This window comes from Dioscorea cayenensis, chromosome 18, assembly GCF_009730915.1.
Source record: "Dioscorea cayenensis subsp. rotundata cultivar TDr96_F1 chromosome 18, TDr96_F1_v2_PseudoChromosome.rev07_lg8_w22 25.fasta, whole genome shotgun sequence".
In the NCBI taxonomy this organism is placed as follows: domain Eukaryota; kingdom Viridiplantae; phylum Streptophyta; class Magnoliopsida; order Dioscoreales; family Dioscoreaceae; genus Dioscorea; species Dioscorea cayenensis.
Genome location: NC_052488.1, coordinates 15226514 through 15234071, shown reverse-complemented (window position 1 = coordinate 15234071; position 7558 = coordinate 15226514). Strand labels below are relative to the sequence as shown.

Here is a 7558-nt window from a genome sequence, read left to right as displayed (position 1 = left end):
AAATCGACATTCTCAACCGAAGATGCATCACCAATAGAGATCGGGCAATCGGAGGAAGCATGTCCTCCACCACACCTGGTGAAAGTAGTCACGGCCGCCACTCTATTCGAAGTTAGGAGATCTAACTTGTTACTCAATGATTCCACTTGAGCCGCCAATGAGGTTAGTGCATCTATCTCATGGAGGCTGGCCACCTTTTTCTTCTCCCTATCATTCCATTGGTAGCTGTTTAACTCCATTCTTTCAATTAATTGACGGGCCTCACCGGGGGTGTTGCTACCTAAGGTACCTCATGCCGTCGCATCCAAGAGTTGCTTTGTACTCGGATTCAGACCATTGTAAAAGGTCTAAACAATCATACACTCCGAGAATCCGTGTTGCGGGCACTTTCTCAGGAGCTCCTTGTACCTTTCCCGCGTCTCAAATAGAGACTCCAATTCCAACTATACAAAGGATGAGATCTCATTCCTAAGCTTTGCGGATTTTCCAGGAGGAAAATATAGGGCAAGAAAAGCTTCTACCATCTCCTCCCATATGGTAATCGAGGCTCTAGGTAATGAGTGTAGCAACTGCTTCGCTTTCCCCTTTAAGTAAAATGGGAAGGCTCTCAACTTGATGGAATCATCTGTCACCCCGTTTATCTTCACCATATCACACACCTCGAGAAAGTTCTCTATATAACTGTTCGGATCCTCATCGGGCAAAGCATTAAACTGTGCGGATTATTGCAACATGTGAATTAATGCCAGCTTCAGCTAGAAGTTCTAAGCTGTAATCGGGGGACGCATAATGCTTGATTGTGTCCTGAAGGTCTGGCATAATTGGATAATGTCCATTGCTGCTCATTCTATTTTGCCATGTTTTCAGATTCTTCTACTTCTAAATCAGCTAGATTAGACTATTCTTGCACATGTTCTTTCCCTTACCTTCTCAGTGTACGTTCAAGCTCAAGATCTCCTTCAATCAGTATGGAGGGGTTCCCTCGGGTCATAATCTGGAGCTGCACCCAAAAAGAAAGAAAAAGAAATCAGAACAATGATAGAATAAGAAAATATGAAATAGAATAAATAAATGAATAGCTAAGAAAACAAAGTGCAAAGTATCACTAAACGCCTACTTCCTAGCAACGGCGCCAAAAACTTGACACATCCATATATGCGTGTAAACTACAAGTGCACGGGTGTCGAAGTAATAATCCCAGATGAGTGGGTATCGTATCCACAGAGAGTAGGGAATAAAGACACTTGAAAAACAAAATATGACAAACGAAAATACGAAGGCACAAGTGATAACTAATGTGGAAGATGAATAGTGATAAGTGTGACAAAATATGAAATAACGAAAATAAGAAAAATAAGATAGAAGGCACAAGTAAAGGAGAAGGTAAGGCAATCGATGAAGATGGGGTACCCGGATATTGATCCGCCTAGGATAATCGTTTCAAGTGCAAGAACACTCTATTATACTTTCCAATTGATGCAACAATGAGTCGTGGAAATCCTTAATTACATGATCCCAAATCTAATGTCAACCATGCCTAACTCTATACATGTCCCGGAGGAAAGATTGAATAAACTCTCAACCTCGCACTCGCATAGAATTGCAATGAGCTCTAGGGATTCCAAATGATAAACCCTATTCCTATGTATAGACCTAACCCTTTGGTCCAAGTGAAAGATCCCTAGCCATAATTAAGACCTAGATGCTAAAATCACTTCAACGCTTCACTGCGTTGCACTCGCAACTAAGCCCCAGCGGAAGGTTATCCCTTAGCCCATTCACTCTATTATGGCCGCAAAGAACTTTTGGAACGTGGAGGTAGGATAGATCACAACCGAGGGGAAAAGGGACACTCTGCTACCTCTCGACTCACCCTCTCAATCCTCTCCAATCTAGCTTTGTCTAACTCTCATGGTGTGTACCTCACTCACAAGATTTGCAAAGAAGAACTCTCAACCCTCGAGTCACTCTAAGGGAGCATTCATACAATCAAGTCTCCAAGATTGGAACTTACAATAAACATCAATTAATTGAAAGCATAATAAAGAGGTTCAATGAAACGAATACATCCTAGGATATACCTCGCCGGATCGGTGCCGATGAAAGCTCTCCCACTAACCTTCTTCCAAATGGCGCGCGATGTTAGAGCCATAGAACCTCTTTAAAGCCTTAGCCAATACCTCTCAAAACCCTAGCCGCCGCCCTCTCTCAAGTTGGGGAAAAGATGGAGAAAATAATTCCGAAATCAGAGCTGAAATCGGCTTTTAAAGGGCTGGAATCGGGAATCCACACGCCCGTGTGAGCGCCCCTGTGGATTTTTCACACAGGCGTGTGGAATTTCCACATGCCCATGTTGATTCTCTATTTTCCAGTTTTCTCGGCCGACTGTAAATAGTGCTGGTACAGTATTCTTGCTACAGTTTTTGCTACAATACCCTACTACAGTGCCGGCCCGAAAATACTCCCGAATCCATGCTTTCATCGAGGTAACGCAAACGGGCACACGTTTACGTTGTTGATCGCTTTGCTTCTTCAATAACAGACATGTTGGTGGAGATCTTGTTCTATATGCACAAGTCAGAATGCTTGAATGTAACTGCCCTTGTGCCCCACCAAATAGTTGTGCTAACTCGAATACGAAGAGGTTGGCACACATTCCAGCATCTCGAACCCGACCTATATCTTCGTGTTTGAACCTTCGCAAGATTTCACCCAAATTGGTGCATTACGACCCACATTGGCTTCTTTCTCTCATAATCAGTCTCACAACCCTACCTGCATGAAAGTAACATAATTACACACATATTAGCATTAAAAACCGAGAAAAGTAATGCTCAACACAAGGAATAAACACTTCGCATTCTTATCGCACAAGGACTTATCAACGGCTCCTATTTCTATACCATCCTACAGGTTGGCGCCAACATAGCTAAGAGAGTTGAAGACTCAGTTGCAAGATCTGATAGACAAAGGTTTATACGAACAAGTGTATTACCTTGGGGTGCACCAGTTCTCTATTTGAAGAAGAAAGATGGAACTTTCAGGTTATGCATTGACTACCGGTAAGTAAATCGAGTGGCAATCAAGAATAAGTACCCATTGCCAAGAATCAATGATCTATTTGATCAATTGAAGGGAGCAAACATGTTCTCTAAGATTGACTTGCGATCTGGGTATCATCAGTTAAAGATTAAGTCAGAGGATGTTCCAAAGATAGCTTTTCGGACTCGTTACTGCCATTATGAGTTTTTGGTGATGCCATTTGGTCAGACTAATGCTCCTGCAGCTTTTATGGATTTGATGAATAGGGTGTTTAAGCCTTATTTGGACAAGTTTGTCATTGTGTTCATTGATGACATTTTGATCTATTCATCTTCAAAAGAGGAGCATAGTCAACACTTGAGAGTTGTTTTGCAAACTCTCCGGGAGGAGCAGTTGTTTGCTAAGTTTTCCAAGTGTGAGTTTTGGCTCTATGAAGTAGGATTTCCTGGGCATGTGGTGTTAGGAGAAGGGATCTTTGTGGATCCAAAGAAGTTGGAAGCCATTATTAATTGGGAAAGACCAAAGAATGTCACAGAAGTTCGAAGTTTTCTTGGACTTGCTGGATATTATAGGAGATTTGTAGAAGGATTTTCTTCAATTGCCTTGCCATTATCGAAGTTAACTCATAATGAAGTGAAGTTCTCTTAGAACGATGAGTGTGAAAAGAGCTTTCAGACATTGAAGGATCGTTTGACTTCAGGGTAATGATGAACAATTGGTGCAAGAAAGACAAAAGTTGCAAGCAGGAGAGGCTAGTGAGTTCAGGTTGAGAGAAGATGGACTCCTAGAGTTTCGAGGCCATGTTTGTGTTCTGATAGATTCAAAGCTTAGAAAAGCTATTTTGGAAGAAGCTCATTCTTCAGCTTATGAAATTCATCCAGGAAGTACTAAGATGTACAGAACAATTAAGGAGAATTATTGGTGTCCAGGAATAAAGAGAGAGGTAGCAGAGTTTGTGGCTAAGTGCCTAGTGTGTCAGCAGGTCAAGGCGGAGCACCAAAGACCTTCAGGACTATTGCAACCTCTTCCAATCCCAGAATGGAAGTGGGAGCAAATAACAATGGATTTTGTGGTTGGTTTACCACGAACACCTCGAAGTTTTGATGCTGTATGAGTGATAGTGGATAGATTGACAAAGTCAGCACATTTCTTAGCAGTGCATACTAAGTACTCTTTGGAGAGATTGGCAAAGTTGTACATTGATGAAATAGTGAAGTTGCATGGGGTGCTAGTCTCTATAGTTTCAGATCGAGACCCTAGATTCACTTCTTATTTTTTGCCAAGGTTTCAGGAGGCTCTAGGTACAACATTGAAGTTTAGCACTACTTATCATCCTCAGACGGATGGTCAGTCTGAAAGGACTATTCAGACCCTTGAGAACATGTTGAGAGCTTGTGTTATAGATTTCCAAGGGAGTTGGAATCAACACCTAGCATTGGTGGAGTTCGCCTACAACGATAGCTTTCAAGCAAGCATTGGTATGGCTCCATATGAAGATTTGTATAGAAGGAAGTGTAGAACTCCTCTTTGTTGGGATGAAGTGGGAGAAAGGAAGCTTCAAAGTGTGGAATTGATTGATTGAACTATTGAGAAAGTGAAAGTAATTAAAGATAGATTGAAAGCAGCGCAAGACAGGCAAAAGGGCTATGCTGACAATCGTAGAAGATTTTTGGAGTTTGAGGTTGGGGATAGAGTATTCTTGAAAATCTCTCCATGGAAAGGGGTAATTCGGTTTTGAGGTAGGGGAAAGTTGAATCCCCGGTATATAGGTCCATTATTGATCCTAGAGAGGATTGGACTGGTAGCATATTATTTAGAGTTACCGCCTGAGTTGGAGAAGATTCATAATGTGTTCCATGTCTCCATGTTGAAGAAGTACATCCCCGACTCTTCTCATTGTCTTGACGCACCAACAGTGGAGTTAAGAGAAGATTTGAAGTTTGAAGTGCAATCGGTGAAGATTTTGGATCACCAAGTGAAAACTCTTCGGCGAAAGAACATACCTATGGTAAAAGTGCATTGGAGGAATGATGTTGTAGAAGAGGTAACTTGGGAACCAGAAGAAGTAATGAAGAATAAATATCCCCTTTTGTTTGAAACTAGAGGTATGTAAAATTTCGGGGCCGAAATTTTTTTAAGGTGGGTAGGATGTGGTAATTCGACTTTTTCATATATATATATGTATATTCTTTTTCCCTCATGTTTCAATGGGTTTTCTAGAGTAATTTTCATTTAGGAGTGTGCCTTAGAGTGTCCCGAGTCATAAGAATAAAAAATGAGGTCAATCAGACACCAAATGAGCCGTTTAGAGCCATTTAAGTGCAAGCTGTTTGTGGCATACAGGGTCCATAAGGGCTGGATAGAGCCGGTATGCAAAGTTCCAGAAACTTTCTGCTAGGGCAGACAGGCTGTATGGGGGCTGTATGGGGGCCGTATGGGGGTCGTTTGGGGCGTAAACTTAGGGTTTAAAAGCCCTTTTTCTCATTCTTTTTACACTTTTCCTTGAGACCTTTTCTCTTCCACTTTCCTCCTCCTCTAGAACCTTCATCCCCACTTCTCAAACCATCATCCCTTGCCTTGAATCAAGAAGAAACTCAAAGATCTCTTCTTCCTCTCTTGAGAAGTGCTTTTCCTTAGGGTTTTGTGAAGCTTTAAGGTAAGGATGTGTTTTATTTTATCTTCTTCTTCTCCCTTTCTCTTATCTCGATTTTCTTTAAAGTTATTGATGGAAAATCATGGGTTTTGTTTGGATTTAAAGAATAAAAGAAGATTGAAGTTGTATAACTTTGAATCCATTGAGATTTGAGAGAGATCTTTCATGTTCTAAATTAGGGTTATGGTAACACCGAATCAAGTTTGGTTCCTTTTGCTTTTCTCATTAGTTTTGCGGGTTGTGAGAGTTTTATTCTTTTTAGATCTTCTTGCTAGAGTGTTTAGCAAACCCTAGGAGCACTCATTTTCCCATTTTGAGCATTGTTCTTCATTTCAATTGATCAAAGTCATTGATGAGGCTTCATTGCTTGTTTTGGTTGTTTAAATGCTTCTAGGAGGTGAAACTTTAATCAAGGGGTAAGAGCCGGTGGAGAAGTAACATCGGGGTGTTTTAGCTTGCAAAGTTTGTGAGTGGGATTTACTAAATCATGGGCTATAAATCATGCATGCTCGCTAGTACTTAAATTACTTACCTTTGAAAGGTAAAATTTTTGTGGTTAAAACTCTTGAAATGTTTTCCATGGGATCTAGAGATCATTATGATTTATGACTTGTCTTATTTCATGATTGTTGATAAAGATTATATATATTATTTTTGGTTTGGAAACCCTATGTTTTGAAATTTATGTTTTCAAGTTATGTATTTCAAGATACATGATATTCTTCTTATAATGACAAAAAAGACATGTGTAAACCAAATTGAAATTCATCGTGATGATGTTATATTTGAAGTATATTATCAAAAATTACACTCGTATGATAATCTTGATGAAAGTGGTTTCATTGAAGATGTTATAATCATGTTATTCACTGTTGGAGTGAAAGTTGCATATGTGAATACTTGTGATCTCTTGATGAGAACTGTGCTATCATGTTGAAATTTATATACTGAGCCTACGGGTATATTTGCTTAAATATTTTGATGGTGACATGGGGGGATCCCCAATACCTACTACAGTAAGGGTTAGAGTTTCCACGGGCCGACCTTATTGGGGTGGCGTGGAGTACTCAAATGAGGTTTCACCCTTTCAGGGAGGGGCGTAGAGAACATGAAAGGTGTGCAGGGTTGGGTGCCCGGAGTCACCACATGGGTTCCCCAAAGGCCAACACCAAGATACCCGCATCTTGGTGGTTCCTGACCTAACCGAGGCCACGGTTTGCGAATGGAGGGTTTTCGAGGCTAGTTGTGATACGATTGGCCATTTTAAATTGTTGGTTTATTTATTTCTAAATGTTTTGAGCTATGAGTTATTAAAGAAATATATGAATTTGGATTTCATACTTGTATGGATTTCGTGGTGATGTTAATGGTGTTTATCATCTATTTCTTATGTTATACTTGCTATTTAGAGTATTTTAAAAAAATTGAGAATCAAAGCATATTTTGGCATTTTATTTTTATTCAATCATGTATGAGAGGTAGTTTCATGTTTAGCCCCTCTGTCACGCCCCGAACCCAGCTCTATGGACCAGGGATGCCGACAAACGGCCGTACACCTAGAAAGCCAAAACCAAGTAGGCATACAAAGCCTGAAAACCTGAAAAAAAATAACAACAGATTATGAGCTTGACAGCCCAGTAAGCACCCACTAAAAAATTATAGGGATCATTTACAAAAAAATCATAAATTATCAAAATCAAAATCAGAAATCAAATTTATTTCAAATAAACACAGATGTCAAAACCAAGCATATAGGTCCCCAAACAACTATTGTCAAAACAAAATAACAGATCTCATATATTTATCCTCGGTGACCCGAGCCAGAATATTAGAACTCATAAGTTTACCCTCGGTGACCCGAGC

General features: G+C 40.2%; 1 non-coding gene across 1 annotated transcript; it reads left to right on the top strand.

Moving 5' to 3' along the window:
• The first annotated feature begins 369 nt into the window (after positions 1 to 369).
• On the top strand, positions 370 to 476 carry LOC120283145. Its single transcript, XR_005543146.1, has one exon. It is a non-coding gene; the product is annotated as a small nucleolar RNA R71 (small nucleolar RNA).
• Positions 477 to 7558: the final 7082 nt, after the last annotated feature.